Source organism: Pavona decussata, unplaced genomic scaffold, assembly GCF_977016875.1.
Source record: "Pavona decussata unplaced genomic scaffold, jaPavDecu1.1 SCAFFOLD_181, whole genome shotgun sequence".
NCBI lineage: Eukaryota > Metazoa > Cnidaria > Anthozoa > Scleractinia > Agariciidae > Pavona > Pavona decussata.
In genome coordinates, this window is record NW_028145591.1 from 905,694 (window position 1) to 931,852 (window position 26,159).

Consider the following 26,159-nt stretch of genomic DNA (forward strand, 5'->3'; position numbering starts at 1 on the left):
AGATGAGGCTCGGCAAAATGCGTATCGAAGAAGTGTAAATTAAATTGAAGATGCAGTAAATGGTCTTTAGATGTGAAATGCCACCTTTTTAGCATTCCCTTTATTATCATAGTATTTGTGCTGTGGCAATCAGTGTTATAGAATTTATTCTTATTCAAGTGCAAATCCACATAAATCTATCACAAAATTACAGTAGTTCCAAGACCTTTGTGTTTTATGAGACCATTTAGCACGAAAAATGCTTCATTTTACTCAAATAATCATTAGTATAAATAGAGCTCCACGGTGTAAGGGTCACCAAAAAACAATCATTAAGGATGATGATTCCTAAATCAGAGGCATTTTTGGGCTGTTTTTGACTATGAGAATAAGAAAATCTTAATGAGGGCTACCTGACTCCAAAACGAAAATTTGGAGCTTAATTATCTCTGAAAAATGCATGGTTACCCCAAATTTTCTTTTCGGATTCCAATAACCCTTGTCAAGATCTGCCTTTCCTGCATACAGCTGCAGTTATAAACTGCGCAAAAATTTGTCTTTTTTAGGAGGCATCGCTGTTAAGAAACCCGACTTTCTCGGGCCATCTTGAGATGCGCAGAACGTATGCATAGTAGCAAAAGTAGGCACCACTCTTAATAGAGAGACCTTTTCTGGTCCCGGCTGTGTCTGTAGAACAGGGTTTGGCTGTGCTGTAATCTAAATCAAACTGGTGTACTTTCTTCCCTTTCAGATGCTTTATCAAGGCACCATTGATCCAGAAGCATCACAGCTCAGACTCGAGTTCCTGAGGATTGTTTGTAGTCATGAACATTATGTAACTCTTAATCTGCCTTTCCCATCTCCATTGTACCCATCCCCACCCCCCTCCCCTACAAATTCAGTCTCCGCGATTGGCTCTGCGGCCTCTACGTACACAGTGATCATTGGTAACAGCATGGCGGAGCTGTCAACTGCCTTTAGACAGCAGCATTTCATGGCTGGCTTGGTCTTATCTGAACTGGCTTTGGCTTTGGAGGGAGGGTAAGATTTAACATTCTAGTAAATTAAACCTTTTTGTTCCTACAGTCGAACCTCCATGCGCGTCCACCTCTCGTAAGGGACTACCTATCCAAAACACCCAATTTTTCCCAGTCAAAAGCCTATAATAATATTAGAACCTCTCGTAAGCAGGGTTAAGCGACCATACTCGACCGCAACCATGACCACTTTTTGAAGTGACAGCATTATAATTATTCATTGTTTTTATCCTCTTGTAAGCGACCACTTGACACATTGTCTGATCTTCATGTTGAATGTATGTACTATGCCACTCAGTGTTTACGAGGAACTGTTGTGACGGTCTAGCACTTGTGGTATTGTCAGACAAGGAATATGTATGCAATGAATTGTCTTGGAATTAGTAGATGTGTGAGACCTGTTCTTGTAAGAGGCCTCCTCTGGTTCAACTCTCGTAAGCAACCACTACATTTTGGTGTTTTGGGTGGTCGCTTATGAGATATTTGACTGTAATTTTGAAGATTCAGACAATGAGAAAAAAAAATCTATACGTTTTTATTTAATTAATTACAAAACAAAAGGAATCAGCTTCTTCTTAAGTAATACCCTTTTAACCTCATTAGAATTGATGTGAGTGGTCACACATAGAGTGTGACTACATAGAGTGCAGAACATTCAGGAACATAAACCTCAAATATTCAAAAATTTTTTTATGCACTGTTTCCAAGTTTTAGAATAAAGGGAATGGCATTTGACAAGCGGGTAATACAGTGCATAACAATTTTTTTGTTTTTATTTTAGGGACATGACCTTGATAAACCAAGCCACAAACACCACAAGAGACCTGATTGCCTGTCACGACTCAGACACTCGTTATGGTGATTTGTCGTGTCGCTCTGCTGTGGCTGCACTTTATCTGCCCATAATTGGTTTAGTTGTTGGAGCGTTACAGCAGCTGCATGTTTATGGCAGCGAGGAAAACTCCAGCATCACTCCAGATGTGGCAATGGCCATAGCTACCTCCAGCATAACAGGTGTCATGGCGACCGAGGAGAGCAAGGGTGACATGGCTTCACAGGTCTGTAGCTTAATACTACTTGATCACTTGCCTTCTAGAGTAGTTTTCTTGAAACTGGTTGTGAAAAGTTATTTTGCGTTTATTTTGGTTTCGCTTTGGTTCATTCTGTGATTGGTTTAAAGGGACACAGTCACCTGGTGCACATGCGCATTAGATACTATTTCTTAGCTGATTTGCATATCACACTTTATCACAAGTCTCGCGCTGAGAAGCGCATCCTTTGAAAAATGTAAACAAACCTTGTCGAGTCGAAGTATTTGCCAGTCAAAAATTATTATATATATAGTGATTATAGACCTAATGTCATTTTAGAACACTCATTTTCTTGATACCATGGAGAATTTTCTGATGGACTTGTCCAGGGAAAGTCAAACGTCAACGAAAACCTCTGAAGTCGAAGAATCATTAAATCGTTTATTTCGGTATCCGGTCGTGTGAAAAATTATCTTAGCTGTTTCTGCGTTTCACAGTGTTTGCATGAGAAGCAAATTTCAAGTTCAAATATTAGAGAATATGTCAATTTTAAAACGTAGCGAATCAACTGAGCTGCAGTGTAGCGAAACGACTTTGTAGCGAAACTACCGGTAAGCTTTATTTCTGCTTTCAATCATATATTTTGCTTTTATAATTTCGTTTCTACAACTTCTCCGTTATCTAAATTTAGGAACCAAACCCATGTCGTTGCAAGAACGCTTGCTCGACCCGTAGAAAACAAGGTCCTACTGGAGGTTTTCCTTGTCAAGGAGATAATCGACCGTGTACCGAAGCTTGTCTTCGTCTGAGCTCCAAACCAAGCAGCCATGACGCGTAGTTCGAATCGTTTACGAAGATTCCCACCGCACGAACCTTTCGCCAGGTTGAGAAAATGTAATTTTCCAAATATATATAATGTTGATTTGTTCTCCAATGTTTTTGATTGATTTCTCTCGTTATTTTAGTCAACGCAGGCGATTTCTTCGGCCCGGCGCCTTCACGTTTCCCACCTCTTCTTTTCATGTTCCGTTGGAGACGCGATTCATACTGTTTTTAACCAAATATGATAAAATAATATCATAGGATGAGCAAAAGCATACTCAGAAACAGGTTTCCAGTAAAAGATTGAAAATCCAACAAAACACTGGGAAGATTGAAGCGGATTTCTAGATGCCGACGCGTACTTTTGATTTCGGGTTGAGGTGGACGCTTTTCAAAATTGACAAAAACTAGCGTCCAGGTCAGCGCGGTCACAAAGGTGACTGTGTCCCTTTAAAAATCGCGCCACTTTCTCAACCAATGAGAAGTCAAACCAAACCACTCGTGATTTACTCGCACACGTTTTCCTGCGTTTGGTGCCGTGTGCATGTATTTGCTTCGAGATCTGATTGTTTCCTTGTGTTGTTTGTGTCTGCTGAGACTGGTCAGAGTGTTAATGTTGTTTTTGGCTTTACGCCGTTGTTATACCCCATAGGAACCACATAAATTGTTAAATAAATATTAACGGGATGTCGCTATTGAGTAGGTTCTCATTTTTTACTCAATGTAGGCGCCTTAGGTAAGTTCCCTACCTTACTACGTATAATCCCTTCAAATCAATAATAAATAGCGACCTGACAAAATCCCCTCAACTCCTTTCAGGTACACTACTAATATATTGTGTAGCTAATTGCCAGGGCGCATTGCACAGATTTCAGTGCCTGAAATTAGTAATAAGGATACCATTGTATGTGATTTTCTACGTCTAGACAAGAACTGAAAAGTGTCTGTTGTTTGTATTTAGCGAGGTAATTTAAAAGAAAATCTGTATAAACGATGTGTCCGTATGTCGTGGATGTGTGTAAGCTAACATTTGGTTTGTAGCCTGCTTGCTGCTCAGGAAGCATGCAGACAGTGCGATGTTAAGAGCAGTTTCTGCAACAGTGGAGAGAAAAAAAGCGTTAAACAGCTTTTCTCTTTTGCATATCCCCAGAAGAGTAAACCACAGCAGTTAAGTCTGGAGACAACAAGGAACCTTCTGGTGTGCCTGTTATGGGTGCTGAAGAATGTGGACAGTGAAGTGTTGAAGGATTGGTGGGCAGACCAGCCATCCTCAAGGTCTGTTTAACTGAGGGCTGAGTCAGCTTAAGGTATCCCTAGGCCTGTTTCTTACTTTTGATTATTTCCTGAGCACATTAACTTGCTTGGTAGCTCCCAGTAATTTTTGGGTTTTTTTCCAAGTCTCTCGGCATTATTTCACTCCTGGTGTAGTCTAACCTCCTTTATTCAATCCTTTTCCTTTGCAATTCATCTTGAGACAGTTATTTATTCTGTGGTGAGGTGCTCAGCATGTCTGTAGGTTGGGTGTTCAAAGTGTGATTAGAATAACATTACTAAACTGAATTTCACCTTAACCTTAAGGTGATATTTGATGCCTTTTATGTTTTCTTCGTTTACTTATCACAGTCAACTATCGCCTTGCAGACACCTCCCTATTACGGACCCCCCGATAATGCAGACAGTAGCTAAAATCCCTTGCAAAAATAGATTACAGACGTTTGACTGGAATCAATTCCCGCTATTACGGACTCTCGCTATTAAGGACACTAACTCGCGGTCCCTTGGGTGTCTGAAATAAAGGGAGTTGACTGTGTAACATATTGTTAAATTAAATCTGCAAATTAATTCACAGAAAACATATTTAAATGGTCTTAACCTAACACAAATGCCATAACAAGCCATAACACAAATGTAGAGTAGTAATGTGCCCCACACTTAGCCAGTAGTTTTTTCTAAACCCCATGAAGAGTAAACGCGTTGCTGTGGCTTTGATAAAACATTTTCGACAAAGCAACATTGAAAACTGGTACAGCAAAATCCTGTTTCACTAAGTCTAAAGCTATCTATTTTATCTAGATTGGGCTTGTTACTGGATGTTCTTCGGCTGTGTGTTACTCTGTTTGAGTATGGCGGCAAGATTCAAAAGTCGTCACAGTATCCAACTGCACCAAGGCCAAAAGCACAACAAGAGATGAAAGCCAAGCTAGAGGAGATGATGCTTGGAAACAAGGGAGCTGCAAAGGAAATGATGCAGCATCACAGCAGACTCATGCCAGGTAATGTAACATCATGGAACTAAACTCTTGATTCCTCTTCTCACCATCCAATAGACCTTTATCAGAATAATTTATCAGTTTTGTGTAGGCCAGGTAACAAAAAGCCGATGACACTGTGAGAAATCATCCAAGATTCATGTCAATAAAATAGCGAAGACGTAGTTCCGTCAATTCATAAACTTGGCAAAGTGCCTCATTGGCATCTTTCAAACGCACCCTGAAAGACACACTATTGAGGCAGACATTTCCTTCATAAGCTTTAAATTTTAGTAAAATACCAGCATAAATTGTGATTTCGAGTTTTTATTGTCATTTTTGCTTTTATAAATTGGAAATAGTTTGTAAATAGTTCCTGAAAAACCTCACGAGGATGTTACTATTAAAGTTATTTATTATTTATTAGAACAGCACACACAAAAGTCTGTAAAATTCTCAATCTTATCTGAAGTATATCTTCACTTTTTTAAGACAAGACTCTCAAAATTGGCCAGCAGTGTCAGTAGAGTTTTGTTAGCTTGCCCGCGTCAAAATTTAAAGTTAACGTGATTAAAAGATTAGTAATATTGTCACCAAGGAGAAATATGCCCTAGAGCTGTGGACTGTACAGGCATTACAGTCGTCACAGGTATTGGCTCAAAGCAGTCTTTCAGTGTAATTTTGTGTGATGTAGTGTGGACTCCCCAAACAAGGCTTCTTCTTGTACGTCTTATGGGCGTTAGCATTTAGTGCTGTTAGGAGTTCCTTTCCAAATTTCCTGTCGGTAGCCTTGTCTCTTTACATTTACTTTCCCTGGAAGATTTAACACTAAGGTATTGATGAACAGAATAGATAAATGAAATAAAGTATTTCCACCTGATAAACAACCTTTACTGTGATAAAAACAGAAAAGGGTCAGTCACCAGCAACAGAATCCAGATTAAGATGGCGTAAAGATCAAACACAATGGAGACAGGCAACTGAACAACAAGACAGGTAGGGTTTGATTCCGACATAAACGGTGCATGTGTTATTATTCTACACAACTCTACATATGCAACAAAAAAGCTCTATATGTATTTTAATGTATGCCCTCAAGTGGTGGGCAAACTCGTATCTCTGGTGATAACTCATTTTTCTGTCGTAAATTTTTTGTAAAAATCTTTAAACATAAAGAGGGTAATAGCTAAGTTAAAACAATGAGACAAAACAAGATAGGTCACCATGCTCATTTAGGAGGAAATTATTATCTATTAATTGGCTGAGCTTCACATCAAGGAAACACATCATGTGCGCTCTAAGCGCACACCGATGACGGAGGGAATTATGTGCAGTAAGAATGCGCTATGCTATTCAATGGAATCACCTTACATGTAAATTATAAATATTCTACCCAGCTGTGTGCTGGTTGCTTGTGTGGGCTTGCAAGCTGTGGGTAGACTTTATGTGTTAGTATAAAATTACAATGGACAAGAATAAATATTTTGCACTCATCTTCACGCTGAATCATGTAACAGTAAACCGCCATGTTAGACTGAACGTGGAGAGATTAAATAAAACAATGTAATACTGACCTAAGTCTGTATTTCCTTTACCTTCTTGGTAGACTTCGTCCCGAGGCAGAGGTGAATGCACAGGTTGAAGGTGCCCTTGCAGCTGAAGTGAATTCAGTTGTTCTTGATTCATTGGAGCACTTGGTCCAGGTGTGTGACTCATGATCACTCGCTGGTGCATTTAGCAAAGTTCACTTTTCCTTTTTTGACATTTTTGTTAACTTAAGGAGAAAAGCACCATCACCATCATGAACAACTTTTTAGTGTGCACAGTAAAGGATTTCATCCAAAGATTTCAGTAAATGATAGAGGCACATACCATGACTCAGTTTATGGATCCATGAATATAGGGTTCAGAAAAAACTCCTTTACTGGAGACTACCCTGCTTAATGCCCTTGAGAGTTTCTTTGAAGTGGTTCATTGGGGCTGGTTATCCACTGGTTTGGTATGTACTAAAACAATTATTCACCTCAGTATCAGTGAATAAGTGATTGTTATTTCATTTACTTGTGTCCTGTAGACGGTGGCAACATCGGATTCTTTGCGTGTGGTTCTAAGTGGAATTCTCCAAGTGCTGCTACACTGTTTAAACTGCAACCAAAGTGAAAGAGTGCTACAAAACATGTTTACAACACAGAGATCCATTGTGTACAAGGTAAGTTCGAAATTGTATAGTTGACAGATTTATTCACAAAATCACCATATTTATTTATTTATTTATTTATTTATTTATTTATTTATTTATTTATTTATTTATTTACTTATTTACTTATGAACTAATTAGTGGGTCATAATACCATAATTATCTCTGGACACCCATCTTTTTAACATTGACGAGGTTGTTATTCATTATCTGGAGAGCTTGTTATCTGAGCTCTCGAACAGAACGAGTTTCCTATCATAAACTTCTGTTTTCTCCTATGAATTGTTGTTTTCCTCCAATGTTCCAGATAAGTGGGTGCCTACTTTATCTTCAATCCCTATTTTCACAGGTTAGGTGATACCGGCCGGCTCTTAAAAATCAGAACATGCGATAATGGCATCTCTTTAATAAAGATCCAAACGTCAAAACAGGTTGTTTCAACTGTGTCACAAGTTACATATTAAATGGATGGATGATCGTGACCTTTATTTAAACAGGATAAATGTTACAAAGCTTGTGGAGGCCTGTTTATAAAATAGAGTTTAAGATTAACGCAAAAGATAAAAGTTACAGCTACCGCTCTGTCTGAAGCGCGTGGAACATCAAACTTGACCAACTGTTGAATAGCAGAGTGCTCAATGTTGGTGCCCTTATGCGCCTCATGGCGCGGAGAGAACTAACTAACTAAACTTTCAATGTTGGTGCATATGTCATTCCAAGGTGTATCACAACTGTTCCCTGAACTGCTGTTTGAAGATGACACAGAACTCTGTGCAGACCTGTGTTCCAGGCTCCTGAACCACTGTAGCTCGGCCATCAGCAGTATTCGAGCCCAGGCCAGCGCATCTCTTTATCTTCTGATGAGACAGAACTTTGAAATTGGAAATGTAAGTCTGCAGTAAAATTATAACTGGAAATAACTATCACTGATTGAATCAAAGCATGCCCTCTCACGCAAAAAACAACCTAATGTCGCGTTAAACATTTGAACTTTCTTCATAAAGTTATCCGAACTTTTGTATCCGTCACTGTCAACGAGAAACGAGTTGGTTTGACAGACATTTCTTCCACTGAGTTTCTTCCAATGTTATTTTGTAGCGTCCGTGTTCTTGAAATAAACTGTATTTATTAAAAAAAAAAGAGTTTAATTAATTTAAATGCTTAAGGTATTTTTCCCAGGTTTAACACAGAATCGTTGAATTTAGTTGCATAAAACTTACTTGAGGGCCCAAGTTTGTGTAAAGAGCTGTTGAAATTTAAATTTTCTGTACTAAAGTTTCCTTTCTTTTGTTTATGTTATTTAGAACTTTGCTCGTGTCAAGATGCAGGTTAGGGGGGTCAGGTTACAATGTCGCTGTCCACGCTTGTTGGAACTTCACACGTTAGTTTGTACTATATCTTGATATCGAATAACTGTCATTACAGTTTTGAGCCATTAGACATGCAAACGAGGCAGTTTAACAAAAGAATATTTGACCACAGGCTCAATAGACCGTATTCGTATTCTCGGTATTGAACTGGAACTAGCTTGCACACGAGGCTTCTGCGGGGAAATCTTTTCACATGCAAATAGTTTCTAATATATTCCCCCGCATGAGCCTCCATTGCAAGCTTGATCCAATTCAATACCGAGAATATGAATATGGTCTATTGTAGTAGCAGCACTCCGTATTTGTAGAGGTTGGTTCGAGTGACGAGTTGTTGAAATACAACCATAGCCTGCTGTTTCTCTTGTAATTTAAGGTTGTTTTTTTTTTCAAGTGTATTTTTGTCAACCAGTCTGATTTTGTCAGTTTGATTTTTGTCAATCAGTTTGATTTTATCTTTCTTTGCCACCCCCCCCCCCTTTTTTTTCTCTCTCTTTCGTAATGAATCTGAGACGAAGAAATTAAAATTGAACTAGCTAGTTAAACTGAAAATTTTTGAACCAAATACAAATTTCACATTTCCACTGCTGTTCTCGCAAACCTTTAGGGACTTTTTGTAGAAACACTGTTACAACTGGAAAATTACCCCTTGAAAATATACTATATTGTTCGCTATAAGATAAATTGAGTGACGTTATTTCTTTTTAGATATCCCAAAATGAAAGAGCAGAGCCTGAGCTGGTTATTTTTGTGGTTTTGTAATTCTCCTCAGTTATTTTTTGCAAATAATTCAATGAAAACCTGTAGTCGTACCGTGGATGATTTGTTTAAAATAAACCTGCATCACCGAGTGCGTTTATACAAACTACAGTCTGTGAAGGCTGACTGAATGTTGACTTAATGTTACATTTAGTGAAGAACATCTCCGGCGTTCACTGAAGACAATCATAACTTATGCTGAATCTGATCAGGAGCTGAGAGCAAGTACTTTCTCGGATCAGGTACAGAAACCACATGTGAATGGTTTTTATACAACTCTAGGCCATTTAAATAGGTTCATGTGACAAACATCTTGCATACTGCTAGGATTTGAAAAACTAAAATTTGAATGTTGGTGAGTGGTATTTGTGAAAGAAATGTGATGTTATGTTTAGGTTTGTTGAATACTGTGACTGGTGAACATGTTTTATCAACCTATTAATCTATTTTAATGGCACTAGCTCACATGAGTCTCCTGTAGCTCATCAGTAGAGCATCCGAACTAGTAATCGACTACTCGGAAAGGTATAGTTTGGACATCTGTTGCGAGAATCCCAAGTTTACCTGTGTCAGTAACTGATTAAAACATATCTACCAAAATCAAAAGTGCTTTCCAAGTTGCTTAGTTGGTAAGCTGTGGCCACTTAATATTTTTGTGTCCATTATTTGGTATTGGCCAGTTGTGTTTCGGTTGGATTCAGTTGCGCAATAATCATCCGTCTTGTGTAACTAACGGCATTGTTTTATCTTGAATATGACCCACACAGGTCAGAGAGTTGGTGTTCAACCTTCACATGATTCTGTCAGATACAGTCAAGATGAAGGAATATCAAGAGGTAGTGTTTATTTGTTGTGTTGCTATTAGAAATAAGCTCAAATAACAAGTTTAATTTGCGTTGTATTTTCTTTATCTTGAGGATAGAAAAATTGAATTGAATAGATTTAAATCAAGTTGAATAATGTAATTTAATGGAATAGAGTTAAATCAAGTCGAATAGAATTAAATTAAATTAAATTATATAGGGATATTAAGTGGTACTCTTTTTCAACTTTTGTATTTATGCAGGATCCAGAAATGTTGATTGATCTGATGTACAGGATTGCCAAAGGGTGGGTATCCTGGGTGTGCAGTATGTACTCATTTATGTGCTTCACCCTCCCTACCCCAACCATTCTTGTTTGGAACTGTCCTCAGTTGTTCAAGGAGTAGACCACTTTATCCAGTGGATAAAATGCATTAGTTGGAGTACATTTTCTTCGTTTTTTGGCGACTTATCCGCTTGATAAGCTTACCTGCTCGTTGAGGAACTGAGGTAAGTACTCTCCAGTGGTGCTGTTTGTTTTGCTGTACAAGGTAGTTCTAAGTTTTAATTGTACGACAAAATCCTTATGTCTGACCATTGAAAGGAGGTTTTTGAAACTGCTTTATTTATTTATTTATTTATTGTAATGCTGTACAATTAAGGTCATTCTACAGACGCTTTCCATTTTTGTCATCAGACCTGATAGGGCTGGCCAGTCTGTTAATAAAATGTGTCATTTGTGAAGGACTGGCTCGAAACATTCTTCAAAATGATACATTCCGAAAATAGCATGCACCGTGTAATTCAAAGAAGTGGCATGTAAGCAGTCCTTCTGCAAACTGACCGCTCCGGCCATCCAGACCTGACAATTGGAAAGCGCCTTAACATTGAGTGTGCTTGCTTTGGATGAAATCTTTAAGAGTGTTAATGAAGCTGGGATGCGCTGCTGTTTTGAGTCGTGATTTTGGAACGTTACTTATGTTTTCTAAATGATGTTTATACCTTGCAGATATCAAAACTCGCCGGATTTACGACTCACTTGGCTATACAACATGGCTGCCAAGCATGGCGAGGTACAGTTTTTGCTGACTGATAGTCGTAAAGTCAGCAGTGCGACCGAAGCACGTAGGATTGTTTTATTATTATTATTATTATTATTATTATTATTATTATTATTATTATTATTATTATTATTATTATTATTATTATTATTATTATTGAGATACCATAGTCGATTAGCGGAGCTGATTGCTATCAAGAAAGGGGAGCAATATGCTAAAACCATGTCATGGATCAGGAGCCGAATTTCCTTTGCACTGTTAAGATCTGCACTCGTCTGTCTTAGAGGTTCTAGGACACTACGAAGAATGCAACGTGACATCAAGAACGCGGACATTGACATTGAAACTGCAGAAGGGGCCATTTGAGAGATGCGTATTTTGTTTATTTATTTATTTTTTTTTTCTTTTTATCAAGTAGACCGATTTTAAAATGCCGAATTTGATTTTTTTTAAAAAAACGTCATGACATTTGTTCTTTTTTTCTTTTTCTTTACAAAAACATTGTTGCTTAAAAATGTTATCTTTTTTTAATCGAAAAGAAATGTGAATAGGTTTTTAATAGCTCTTTTTTTTTATACTTTTAACTTGTAAATAGCAATTTGTGTGGAATATTTTAATAAAGAATTTGCATTAAATTAAAAAAAAAATTATTATTATTATTATTGTTATTATTATTATTATTATTATTATTATTATTATTATTATTATTTTATCTATTTATTTGCCGTTATCATCCATTAGGAACTCAAGTTCCTGAATAATAAAGCGACTTAACCCTCTCACTCCCAAGAGTGCCATATGGCACAAGAAGTCATTGCGTGCCCAATATTGGGTCAATTTGCATCAAATTTGGACACCAAACAGATCTTGGAGAGATCTGCACAATGGAAGCATACAATCTTAGCCCCCTCCTACATAAGACATGATTAACCACCCCTCCATTTTTTTTTAACTTTTTCCTCTTACACTTTTAAGACCAAGTCACCATTTGACAAGAAACTATGTGCTGAGATCTGCAAATTAAGCTATAGTTTAGGGGTATACCCAGTGTATACAAGAAGTGAGATGTATTTTAAGGTTTATATTTTCTTGTTTTAAACACTTTTCATTCTTTTCTGTTACTTCCTTTGTCTTAGCTGGAATGATTTATACAATGCCCCAGATAAAACCTTTTAATTGGTGTATTACAGTTGGTGTAGGGGTTCACAGTTGCCGTTTTACAAAAATACGACAACTCCCATGGGAGTGAAAGGGTTAAAGCACTTAAAGCTTCCCCTACTCCCCTACGATAAAAACAATACTATTTTGGGATCTAATTTGGCTTCACTAACTAAGGGCCAAAATGGCCTTAATTTTACGGGCTCTAACGCACCTAAGGGCTAAAATGAGTCCCAAGGTAGGCCTCAACTGGTTTTTGTCAGGTCCAAGTTATGGAACAAAGTTTCTTGTTTAGTAAAACAACAGGACAGGAGAGAACAGGTTTAAACAAGTAAGAAGTGCCAATCATGAAACTTCCTCTCCTTCGTCATTCTGAACTGATATTTCAAGACAAGTTTGAAAAATTCAAGATATGAAAATGGCATCGTGAGTGAGTCTTGCATGCATTGGTTTTGAGTGACGAGAGTTGATTTGTTCTTCTTTACTCTGTTTGGTAGGTTAATAACCATGTTGAAGCAGCCATGTGTACATTTCGTATAATTTTCTTTAAGGATGAGGAGGGTATTTGTACCGGAAAGTACTTTTGTGAAAATGGCTTGGTGTCCCTTCTGGAAAAGGCTGCCACTACATTTTTCCGTGCTCAGCTGTTTGAGTGTGTAAATGAAGTCTACAAACTACTGATACCTACACTAGAGGCCAGACGTAACTACAAAAAGCTAACACACGTTCATCAGAAACTTTCAGAAGCCTTCAGTAAGATTATACAAACGGTAAGGGATTCTAATTCATCTGACCTATACCCTCTCCTCCGCAGTGGTCCTCCCCATCCCACTCCACCCCCAGCACACAATTTATACATTTGCGTACCTTTTATTTTGAATGTGATGCAACTATTGAAGTTCCTTAGACCACTGCAAGCCAGGAGATTCTTCCCTCCATGTAAAGTATTTTATTGATGTAGACTGTTTTTGTGTGACTTCATAGGAAGGAAAGCGCATGTTAGGGACATATTTCAGAGTTGGATTTTACGGATCAAAATTTGGCGACTTGGATGGTGAAGAGTACATTTACAAAGAACCGGCCATCACAAAGCTGCCAGAAATTTCACATCGTTTGCAGGTTTGTTGACAGTCCTTAACAAGAACTTAAGAAAAAACAAAACAAGAGTCTACCAAAAATACTTTTTGGAGTGACTCAATTGCCAGTAAATCCTTAAATTATTCCAAGAAAAACGTAATAGAAAGATTTAGAATTTTGTTTACGATAAACGGCAAATTGCAGAAATGACCATGTGAACATGTTTATCCTATATTTGCCGCCCGCTGTTTCCAGTTTCTCAGTAAAATGGAGTAGTTTGGGTAATCATCAAAGGCCAGAATTATTTTGTACAATTCTAATCTACGTACTCCTTTTCTCAAGAAAACACAAATGCAAATATCACGTTGGCCGTTTGACAACTATTCCCAAGCGTGACTGAAGAGTTGAACACGTGTTTGCCATGAAACAATAGGCCATTTCCGAGTTGCTGTGAACCTCATTATGAAAGCGAGGCTAAGTGCAAAGTTTTTGTTATAAAAATTAGTTGTCATCCATATGCAAACAAAAATAATCAGTTTCACATGAAAAGCTTTTGCACTTAGCCTCCCTTTCATAATGAGGCTTACAGCAACTCGGAAATGGCCTATTCAGCTAGTGGTCAGGGCGAGATTTCAACTTGGGGCATCCAGAATTTAACTAACCGCTGGTCTACTCTTATTCCCTGGCGTTCAGACCTGATGCTTGCATCTCACAGATGACAGTCAAACCAGTTTAAATTCTCATAGATTCTCATTACACATGTGATGTATGTGGTATAACAGCACCTATGCTGTTTAAGGTGGTTCTGACTTTTCATTCTGTGTAGGAAGCACGAGTTAAACGCTGCTGTTTGTTTTTGCAACATTTGGAGTACGGTTGGGAATGAAATTGTTCCATTGCCTTTTCGCTTATCCTTGTAACTTTTTACGGAGAAAAGTTTGGACCAGATGTCATTGAAGTGATAAAAGATTCCAATGCTGTTGAACAGGACAAGCTTGATCCAGATAAAGCGTATATTCAGCTAACATTTGTGGATCCTTACTTCGACGAATATGAACTGAAGGACCGTATTACATACTTTGACAAGAATTTCAACTTAAGTATGTTCTTTTTATTCTGCACCAGGTACTTAACGGGATAGGTTATAGTAGCATTGTTCTAGTGTAGAAATTATGCTAACTTGCTGTTAGGTAATGGAGCGAGTGCACTGAATTTGTGCGTTTCTTATGCAGTGGTGAAATATTAATTAAATTTTTGCCTGTGTGCTTAGCCTGTGCTCAATGTTCCGCTCTTCTCAACCAATTTTTGTTCAGAGAGTGGCCAGCTGTGTAGAGGCTACTGTGTGATTAGCTTTCAGTCAATCCCTGCAACATTAGTATGGACGCTTGTAGGTGCTCTCCGGCATGCGAGTTGTGAGAATGCAACATGCGAATTGTAAAAGTCTGACAGTTGTCTCCAAACCCACTGCGGATATGGAGAAAGTGAGTGCTACACTGTCGTATCTTCATCAATGTTTAATTTGTTAATTTAAGTCACTTAGACTGCATCTTAGTCAATCTTTGGCCAAATTTAATTTGCTTGTTTCCTGTACTCCCTATACTTCCCTTTCGTTACTGTCTAAATTTGATGACAGCTGTGATAAGTTAAAAAATTTATGTTCTGATGAAATGAAATATGTTGTTGTTGTATTGCTAGGGAGATTCGTGTATGAAACACCATTCACACCAAGCGGTAAGGTGCATAGCGAGTTAGTAACCCAGTACAAGAGAAAGACCATCTTGACAGCAGCTGCCAATTCATTCCCTTATGTCAAGACCCGAGTCAATGTTGTACATCGTGAACAGGTCAGTAGTTGCTAACTTGTTTTTCATGGCAGACAGTAGTGGTTGAGGGGGGGGGGGGAGGGGGGAACTGAACAATGATATTCTGTGGGAATGAGGAATGGGTTCATGACTCCGCTGACGAGAAATGTTTTACAGCGAGGCCTAATGTTCGTCATTGTGGTTGGATCAGAGCTGTTAACATTTATCACCCTTTGACATAGTTTGCATATTAACTTATCAGATGTGTGCTTGTCAGTTTTCTGGCTAAACTGGCTTTGTGTCGGTCTTCTCGGTAAGCAACTCAGTCATGCCTCTTCTCCTCTCTTGTTCTCAAACTCAACTGCTCTACATCGCTTGTTTTATGCTTTGTAGATTGTGCTTAGTCCAATTGAAGTTGCCATCGAAGATATGGAGTTACGAACCAAAGAGCTTCTGAGTGCAGTACAACAGGAGCCTCCTGATCCTGAGATGCTACAGATGGTACTACAGGGCTCTATTGGTACTACAGTTAACCAGGTGTGTTACTTGTTCACTCTGTAAGGGTGAATTTACTTTTCTTTTTCACCTCAACGTTTATTTACTCATTTACTCAGAAGTTTAGTAGCTCGTTTCGCTGTCGCACACTCATGCATGGTACATATTCCTGCAGGCTACTATTTTCGGAGTCATTTTGTCCCGGCTTCCCAGCCGTTACCCGCTTCCTTGATCTTACTGTTCGTGGTCGTTCTCTATGGCTACCCGCTCCCCCTCTCATCCTGAGTCCCACTCAGGCCTTCACCTTGCTGACGGTTAATTTACCTTAAATATTTATAGTCTTTGTTCTCTTTAGGTTGCTTTTGAAACTCCACCCCCCCCCCCCCCCCATCTAACATGTCACAGTTGTCACAGTTGCAATTGCCGATTTGTCTTACATAGCATTTCCCTATCCTAATAGCACTTCATTGTCAGTACCAATGATGTCCAGCATGTTTGCAAGAATTAAGACAATTGGTAACATGTTAATAGTGTCAATTTATGGACTGGTTGCAATATTTGATTGTTTCTCGGCGGCAGGGTCCATTGGAGATAGCTCTGGTGTTTCTTTGTCACAGTCAGGATTCTAACGGAGAAGGCGAATCTCAGATGTTCACCAGACACCATCACAGACTGAGGCTCTGCTTCAAAGAGTTTGTCAAAAGGTTAATATTACTCTACACATAGGCAGTTTGTTGCATTGGGGTCCATGATTTGAGCCAAGTTTATAAACGATAATTGGGAAGTTATTTCACATTTCCTTACACCATATTAATGTTATATATGTATATAATTTATTTAGTTAATTTAAAGTTTTATAGGTATTTATTTTTATTGTCGTAGTGCCTAAGTTAACCATATAGTTTTCTAGTTAGACACTAGTCTTGTTTATTTACATTTCAAATGTAGACATCTACATACATACTGAGCACATACACTTATTGTTGAAATAATAAGGGTGTTTCAAACACAAATAATAGTTTGCAAGCACGTGTTGAGAATTCTGTTGTGCGGACACCGAAAAACATCAAACGTGGTAACATGTTGACAAACTATTGGCGAGAAATGACAGCTGGTCTCTCGGAATCTCGCTAACTTTTTTTTAGCAATAACGTCATTAACAGAATCGCAGTTGTTTGATGAATGAGCATTTGTCAAACATGTTATACGCTTAAGAAAAGACATGGAAAAATTACTATTGAACTGGTACCTCCACTTGTTATTGTGCGTTCCTTCTGCGCATCACTGGATAGTCTGACAAACTTGAGCTATTTGAGGATGGTGCCTCTTTATATTAACTCTTTTTGTGTGGTTTATGACTTCTCTGGGAAAACAGAGTTCAACAAGGGCTAGTGGAGTCCAAAACGAAAATTGGGGTAACCGAGGCTTATTCCGGCTAAACGTTACATATGGCGTGGTTCCCCCCAAATTTCTCTTTTGGGTTCCAATAGCCCTTTGTAAGTTTGTGACTAAGCTTTCCCCGCAATAATACCTTTGGGTAGGAGCTACCGTCCTTGATGAAAGCAGTCCAAACACACATCCAAGTGTATCACCTAATTACTCTTAATCCAAAATGTTCTCTTAGTGTACTTTTGTTGGTCGTTCATTTCAGATGCGGAGATGCACTGCAGAAGAACAAACATCTGATTACTGTTGATCAGCGTGCCTATCAGAAAGAGTTGGAAAGGAATTACACAAAATTAACAGAACAGCTTGAACCTCTCCTTAAGAACAAGTTTGGCACTCTGCGAGGATCCATGAGACAAAAGTGCAGTATTGTTTTCTCCCATTGAAACGGGGACTAAAAAGCAACCTTTATTTGGCACGAAGATTTCACATGCATTTGTCCCCGCACATTATCTGTTCCGAGAAGCAAACAGTTTTTCCAAAGCGAAAGAATTACGCAAAAGTTTTAATTTTCAATACCATATGAGAGCTACTGTGTTTATTATCCTTCAAATATTTTAGCTGAAAGCGCATTGGGTGTACTTTTGGGTATTAGAGTTCTTATTTGTTCAGTGGTTTTCAGTCTTGATGTTTAGATAACGAACCTCTTGAACCACTGCACTAACGTTTTGGAGTTTTCCAGAAACACTTTAGACGAGTTTGCTCTCCTCATCTGTTCCAACAGCTTTGTTGCACTGAAGTAACTCTAACTTTTAAAAGCGGGGGAATATCATCTTGTATTGCCAATTTAAGTGGGGACATATTGCCTCACGTGACGGATTTCGACCAATCACAGACAAGCAAAAATATTTCTTTGATTTTTATAAGCAGTACTTTCCTGTGATAATGTCTTACGTCCTACAAAGTGGTTCTAACCATTCAAACGAGTGCTATTGAGCAGCTGTTTATTATTTTATGCGCTGCACCATGTGGTTCTATTTTTTAGTTGGATTCAATTCTGGCCACCGTTGTTCAAAGAGCAGATAACTTTATCCACTGGATAAGTCGCTATCCAGAGGAGCAAACTTACTCCAACCAACCCTTTTGGCAACTTTTACACACAATCCCATATTTGAATTTGACGTATGCTTATACTTTATTCACAAAGTGTAGGGCTATCGGGGAAAAGGTTGCACACATTTATCGGCCGGATAGCAAAGTATCCAGTAGATAAAATTATCCACGCTTTGAACAACTGGGGCCTGAAGTGTACCCATGAGAGCTATTGGGCAGTACTTCCCTGAACATGTGCTACTATGACCGTTTATCGAAGAGAAATGCAAGAATTTTTAGTTCTGAGCTTGGCCACAGTTGGGAGTGGTGCCATCTGTGATCAGGTGCTCTTTTCGTAGCTATTGCCTTGCTTGACGGTCTGGACAGTGAGCTTAAGAAACAAAGGAGAAAGAAATCTCGAGAAAGAACTCGGGCCTCGTCGAGTGTGTTTTGCTCCTCAAAGTGATTCCTTCTCCCTCTAGGCTATCAAGAAAGGGAATGCTAGCAATGTTGCGCTCTTTTTTGCATAGGGTAAGTTCCTCCGACGGCCAACTGTCTAGAAGACGTACTTAGCAACATGCACATTTTGTGTTGAGATAATTATAGGGCTTATGGTAACTTTTTGTTGTTTTGTTGTTACTGTTTCAGCGAAGGATCTGCTTTATTAAGGAAAATCTCAATGAGTTTCAATACAGGACACAGTGTAGCTTAAAAAGCAAAGGAAACTATTCTGATGAGAAACGATTTTGAGAAACATTTTAACAAGAAAATTAACGACAATAAAATAACATGACGTTTCGACGACTTCATATCGTCATTGTCAAATGAGTAAAAATGGAAATAACGGAAACGCATATTTATAGGTATTGAAAGTGAGAAAATATATTAGTGAGTTTCGCGCAAATGGAATCCGCTTGCGTGTTCAGTTTCGGTCTTTTGTTCTTGATCCACAGCATTTCGTAGACCAAACATTCAAATTTGTCACGGCATTTCTTTATGACCTTAAAGTTCTTAATTAAGTTGTTAGGTGTTAAACCATGTGCGTCCCTGAGGTGTTTTCCGATCACAGAATGTTTATGCTCCTCAACACGTTGATGTAGGTGGCGGCAAGTGTACCCAATATAATTTGTATCACACAAATCACATGTGAATTCGTATACTACACTTTGCTGATTGATCAGGGGAGGCTTTTCTTCTGTGACTCTCAGATGATCAGCGATCTTTTTGCTCGTGAACACCGGCTGTAGTTCTTGATTAATTTTAGTTCCGAGGTTGCCAAGTTGCCTGCGAACCACGTCCGCCAATTTCTGATCTTTAAATGGCAACGTAATCCAAACAGGGCGGTCAGAAGGTGTTTGAACTGGGTCTATAGGATGCTGGAGGCGATTGATAGCTGAGTCGATGAGTTTTTCGGGATATTTTAATTTCAAAAATATCCCTTTTAAGGTCTTCCATTCCTGCCAAAGGAAGTCTTGTGTAGACGATAAGCGTTTTGCGCAGTCTAGCATTGTTCTTAGAAGTGACCGTTTGTACCGGCTGTCAACATGGCTTTGGTAATGTAGGAGGAGCCCTTTATTTGTTTGCTTTCTGTAAACACAGGTTTCAAGGCTGCCGTCGGTTTTGATGATTTCCAAGCCAATGAATGGTAATCGATCGTTGGTTGCTACTTCCATTGTAAATTGAATGGAGGGATGGGCTTCTTTAAGACATGTAAGCAAATCGGTGGCACCGGAGAGGTCGCGTACCAGAGCCAGCGTGTCGTCCACGTATCTCTTTCAGAAGCTCGGAAGCTTGTTCTCACTCGCTAGTTTCTCTTCAACTGAACACATGAACACGTTTGCCATAAGTGGACCTAATGGTGATCCCATCGCGACCCCATCGACCTGTTCGTACAAGTTTCCATTGAATTGAAATAGTTGGTTTTTTTTGTGGCAAGACTTAGCAGCTCGATCAGGTCGTCTTTGCTGATGTTCATGTTGTAGGTCTTGTTGAACCAATTATCTTTGAAGGCTTTATCGGCTAGAATATGGATGGTTTCGTCCAGAGGAACATTTGTGAAGAGAGCGGTGACATCATAGGAGACAAGAAAAACATTTTCGTCGAGTTTGAGGTGTTTGATTTCTTCGGCAAAATTGAAAACATCAGAGATTGTATACTCGTTAGTCGACAAAGGTTTCAGCTTTTCATCTAGCCATCTCGCGAGCGCATAGTTGTACGTTCCAGTTGCTGAGAGGATCGGCCGCATTGCAAGTGTTGTTTTGTGCGTTTTGGGAAGGCCATATAAGTGGGCCAGGCGAGATCCCTTCTTACAGACAGAGTCTGCCATCTCTTTCGGCAGAATTTTACGCACGACTGATTCAAGATGTTTTTCTTTTGCCAGAAGCGGATGATAATATTTAGGAGGTCTTCCTCTTGTGGTTGGCTTTTGTTGGCTAACGGGTCATCAATGACGATATGAAGTTGTCGAAACGTCATGTTATTTTATTGTCATTAATTTTCTTGTTAAAATGTTTCTCAAAATCGTTTCTCATCAGAAGTTTAAAACGATGCAAAGAGCTTGACTTGTTCAGGCGACTTGAAAAGTTAAGCATCAAACAAATCAAGTGTGATGGAGCCATTGAATTCCTCCGTCTTTGCCAAAGTTTCGGTCTCACACCTACGTTTGCCAAGATCGACGAGACGAGGTCTAAAAAGTGGACACAATCCTCCGAACAATTTGCCAGTAATGTCATCGTGGAAGAGCTTCGTCACAAATCACAGCAGAACAACATCCTTAAGAAAGAGATCAGAGAAATCTACAGCGAAATTCGTCAGAAATGTTCCACTTTCCGCTTCTTGTGTATTCTGAAGACGATCGCGATGCTACGCAAGCAAGCCTATCAGAAAATGGCAGACGACCACTCATCAAAAATTGCCCGGCTACTCTACAGGGATGTGGACGTAGATGAACACATTCAGAACATTTCTTCTTACAATCTTTCTTTCTTTGACAAACTTGTTCTCTGTCGCGGTCTGCAATCGCTCTGAATTACATCAAGAGAAAAGGCCCTAAACCACCGAAGCCTCTTGTACGATCAATCCAAAAGCTGAAGAAACGAGATGACATAGTGATTACCAAGCCAGATAAGGGCTCAGGCGTTGTCGTTATGGACAAGTTGGAGTACATTCGATTGTTGAGTGAGGCATCTATCAACGATGTGACAAAATTCCGACCCGTTAGCCAACAAAAGCCAACCACAAGAGGAAGACCTCCTAAATATTATCATCCGCTTCTGGCAAAAGAAAAACATCTTGAATCAGTCGTGCGTAAAATTCTGCCGAAAGAGATGGGAGACTCTCTCTGTAAGAAGGGATCTCGCCTGGCCCACTTATATGGCCTTCCCAAAACGCACAAAACAACACTTGCAATGCGGCCGATCCTCTCAGCAACTGGAATGTACAACTATGCGCTCTCGAGATGGCTAGATGAAAAGCTGAAACCTTTGTCGACTAACGAGTATACAATCTCTGATGTTTTCAATTTTGCCGAAGAAATCAAACACTTCAAACTCGACGGAAATGTTTTTCTTGTCTCCTATGATGTCACCGCTCTCTTCACAAATGTTCCTCTGGACGAAACCATCCATATTCTAGCCGATAAAGCCTTCAAAGATAATTGGTTCAACAAGACCTACAACATGAACATCAGCAAAGACGACCTGATCGAGCTGCTAAGTCTTGCCACAAAAAAACCAACTATTTCAATTCAATGGAAACTTGTACGAACAGGTCGATGGGGTCGCGATGGGATCATCATTAGGTCCACTTATGGCAAACGTGTTCATGTGTTCAGTTGAAGAGAAACTAGCGAGTGAGAACAAGCTTCCGAGCTTCTACAAGAGATACATGGACGACACGCTGCCTCTGGTACGCGACCTCTCCGATGCCACCGATTTGCTTACATGTCTTAACGAAGCCCATTCCTCCATTCAATTTACGATGGAAGTAGCAACCAACGATCGATTACCATTCATTGGCTTGGAAATCATCAAAACCGACGGCAGCCTTGAAACCTGTGTTTACAGAAAGCAAACAAATAAAGGGCTCCTCCTACATTACTAAAGCCATGTTGACAGCCGGTACAAACGGTCACTTCTAAGAACAATGCTAGACTGCGCAAAACGCTTATCGTCTACACAAGACTTCCTTTGGCAGGAATGCAAGACCTTAAAAGGGATATTTTTAGAATTAAAATATCCCGAAAAACTCATCGACTCAGCTATCAATCGCCTCCAGCATCCTATAGACCCAGTTCAAACACCTTCTGACCGCCCTGTTCGGATTACGTTGCCATTTAAAGATCAGAAATCGGCGGACGTGGTTCGCAGGCAACTTGGCGACCTCGGAACTAAAATTAATCAAGAACTACAGCCGGTGTTCACGAGCAAAAAGATCGCTGATCATCTGAGAGTCACAGAAGAAAAGCCTCCCCTGATCAATCAGCAAAGTGTAGTATACGAATTCACATGTGATTTGTGTGATACAAATTATATTGGGTACACTTGCCGCCACCTACATCAACGCGTTGAGGAGCATAAACATTCTGTGATCGGAAAACACCTCAGGGACGCACATGGTTTAACACCTAACAACTTAATTAAGAACTTTAAGGTCATAAAGAAATGCCGTGACAAATTTGAATGTTTGGTCTACGAAATGCTGTGGATCAAGAACAAAAGACCGAAACTGAACACGCAAGCAGATTCCATTCGCGCGAAACTCTTTACCTGAATGTTTTCATGCTAATTTATTTTCTCACTTTCAATACCTATAAATATGCGTTTCCGTTATTTCCATTTTTACTCATTTGACAATGACAATATGAAGTCGTCGAAACTATTCTGATCTTACATTTCTGGATTCAAGAATTGTAACGTACTCCTGAAGAATGCGCCAAAACAGGAAAAAAAACCTTGGCCGCCTTGAAACTGAGAGGATAGTATTCTGTTCATGTTGTCCTTCAGCAGCATGGTTCAAAATATATAAAAACTGTTCAATTGAGGCCTTACACTGCTGTTTAAAAACTAAAAACTAAAATCCGAGCTTTCGCCGATCAACGGCATCATCAGGGATGAGGAAATATTCCGCGCGCGCTATATATATATATACAAAGAGAGTGTAGGGTGAAGGGTGAAATGTGTAAAAAATGTGACGTATGTGTGAAAGCTATAGAAATAAACTGCGAGCGTTATACAAGGTTCTGATGATGGATTGTAGTGTCTAAAATTAAATATTAAAATAGCAGTTCCGCAAATTCAGTACATTCCTCTCAGGAATTGAGTGTCGGCTTGTATTTTCTGATATAAAATGCTTCGTAGAGGTGTAGATTAGCGGGATCGTTTTCGCTCATAATAATTTTGATGTTAATGCCTTTATGGTCGTTGTTCTGGCAGGAAGAGATGTGTTTTTTCACGGAGGAGCTATTGTTACGGAGATGTTCTCTTACGGGGTCATGGATGAAGCGTGTTGTGCTACCAATGTAATGTTGATCACAGCTGTTGCACGTGAGCTGTTACACTGCATTTCTTCGTAAACACAATCCGGTGTTAGCGATGGGGCATTTGTCTCTGGTACATTTGCGCTCCGTGGAGGTGTCAGATAGGGCTTGTCTGAGCGTGTAGGACTTGTGGGCAACGCGTACTGGGATGTTTTCCTTTCTAAAAATGTTAGTGATCTTGTGATTGAGTCGCTCAAAAATGTAAGGGATCTTAAGGTACGACCACTCCGTGCCGGTAGGCTGAGAGTTGTGTTGAAGATTTTGTGGGCATTTAGTTTGCTCTATACTATTCTCTGGGTAACCGTTAAAGCGAACGATGTCATCGAATGCGTCCAGGAGTTCTTTTGTGGATGGGTTTGAGGAGCATCTGTCTTCAATGCGTTTTCTCTCGTTGCGAATGAAGTTGTTGACAATACAACACCTGGGCGCATTCGATCACATCCCTCGTAAGTAATAACTCATAAGTAATACCTGCTCATGCTCATGTGTTACTCAAGAGTAATAACTGCTCAGGCTCATGCATTACTCAAGAGTAATAACTGCACATGCTCATGCGTTACTCAACGGAAATAACTGCTGATGTTCATGCGCATCTCATAAGTAATAACTGCTCATGCTCATGCGTTACTCAAGAGTAATAAGTGCTCATGCGAAACTAATAAATAATAACTGCTCATGCTTATGCTCAACTCATAAGTAATAACTGTTCATGCTCATGCACAACTTCTAAGTAATAACTTCTCATGCTAATGCGTTACTCAAGTGTATTAACTGCTCATGTTCATGCGCAACACATCAGTAATAACTGCTCATGCTCATGCGTTACTCAAGAGTAATAACTGCTCATGCTCATGGGTTATTCAACAGAAATAACTGCTCATGCTCATGCGTTATTCAAAAGAAATAACTGCTGATGCTCATGCGCAACTCATAAGTACTAACTACCCATGGTCATGCGCTACTCAAGAGTAGTAAGTGCTCGTGCTCATGCGCAACCCATAAGTAATAACTGCTTATGCTCATGCGTTACTCAAGAGTAATAACTGCTCATGCTCATGCATTAATCAAGAGTAATAACTGCTCATGCTCATGTGTTACTCATAACCAATAACTGCTGATGCTCATGCGTTACTCATAAGTAATAACTGCTCATGCTCATGCGCAACCCATAAGTAATAACTGCTTATGCTCATGCATTAATCAACAGTAATAACTGCTCATGCTCATGTGTTACTCATAACTAATAACTGCTGATGCTCATGCGTTACTCATAAGTAATAACTGCTCATGCTCATGCGTAACTCATAAGTAATAACTGCTAATGCTCATACGCAACTCAAGTAATAACTGCACATGCTCATGCGCAACTCTTAAGTAATAAGTGCTCATGCTCATGCGCGAATCATTAGTAATAACTGCTCATGCTCATGAGCAACTCATAAGTAATAACTCTTCATGCTCATGCACAACTTATAAGTAATGACTTCTCATGCTAATGCGTTACTCAAGTGTATTAACTGCTCATGTTCATGCGCAACTCATCAGTCATAACTGCTCATGCTCATGCAAAACTCACAACTAATAACTGCACATGCTCATGGGCAAGTCATAAGTAATAATTCCTCATGCTGATGTATTACTCAAGAGTAATAACTGCTCATGCTCATGCGTTACTCAAGAGTAATCACTGCTCATGCTCATGCGTTACTAAACAGAAATAACTGCTGATGCTCATGCGCAACTCATAAGTAATAACTGCTCATGGTCATGCTTTACTCAAAAGTAATAACAGCTCGTGCTCATACGGAACCCATAAGTAATAACTGCACATGCTCATGCGCAACTCATAAGTAATGACTGCTGATGCTCATGCGTTAGTGAAGAGTAATAACTGCACATCCTCATGCACAACTCATAAGCAATAACTGCTCATGCTCATGCGTTACTCGAGAGTAATAAGTGCTCATGCTCATGCGCGAATCATTAGTAATAACTGCTCATGCTCATGAGCAACTCATAAGTAATAACTCTTCATGCTCATGCACAACTTATAAGTAATGACTTCTCATGCTAATGCGTTACTCAAGTGTATTAACTGCTCATGTTCATGCGCAACTCATCAGTCATAACTGCTCATGCTCATGCAAAACTCACAACTAATAACTGCACATGCTCATGGGCAAGTCATAAGTAATAATTGCTCATGCTGATGTATTACTCAAGAGTAATAACTGCTCATGCTCATGCTTTACTCAAGAGTAATAACTGCTCATGCTCACGGGTTTTTCAAAAGAAAAAACTCCTGATC

At 39.3% G+C, this 26,159-nt stretch overlaps 3 pseudogenes across 1 annotated transcript in view; 2 read left to right on the forward strand and 1 right to left on the reverse strand.

Annotated features, from left to right (window-relative positions):
• The window catches only part of LOC146463073 (dedicator of cytokinesis protein 7-like), a 44,656-nt pseudogene extending 25,488 nt beyond the window's left edge, over positions 1 to 19,168 (forward strand). Inside the window, exons 21-41 of the transcript XR_014857005.1 lie at positions 731 to 1,020; positions 1,798 to 2,074; positions 4,020 to 4,144; positions 4,943 to 5,142; positions 6,027 to 6,114; positions 6,725 to 6,821; positions 7,193 to 7,331; positions 8,036 to 8,202; positions 8,620 to 8,704; positions 9,596 to 9,683; positions 10,209 to 10,277; positions 10,508 to 10,551; positions 11,254 to 11,317; positions 12,961 to 13,233; positions 13,448 to 13,583; positions 14,461 to 14,640; positions 15,236 to 15,384; positions 15,736 to 15,879; positions 16,417 to 16,541; positions 17,489 to 17,644; positions 18,964 to 19,168. The product of XR_014857005.1 is annotated as a dedicator of cytokinesis protein 7-like (transcript). The remainder of the gene's footprint in view (positions 1 to 730; positions 1,021 to 1,797; positions 2,075 to 4,019; positions 4,145 to 4,942; positions 5,143 to 6,026; positions 6,115 to 6,724; positions 6,822 to 7,192; positions 7,332 to 8,035; positions 8,203 to 8,619; positions 8,705 to 9,595; positions 9,684 to 10,208; positions 10,278 to 10,507; positions 10,552 to 11,253; positions 11,318 to 12,960; positions 13,234 to 13,447; positions 13,584 to 14,460; positions 14,641 to 15,235; positions 15,385 to 15,735; positions 15,880 to 16,416; positions 16,542 to 17,488; positions 17,645 to 18,963) is intronic.
• A 4-nt stretch (positions 19,169 to 19,172) lies between these two features.
• Positions 19,173 to 21,318, reverse strand: LOC146463075 (uncharacterized; annotated as a pseudogene).
• Positions 21,319 to 21,335: 17 nt separating this feature from the next.
• Positions 21,336 to 23,550, forward strand: LOC146463076 (uncharacterized; annotated as a pseudogene).
• The last annotated feature ends 2,609 nt before the right edge of the window (positions 23,551 to 26,159 follow it).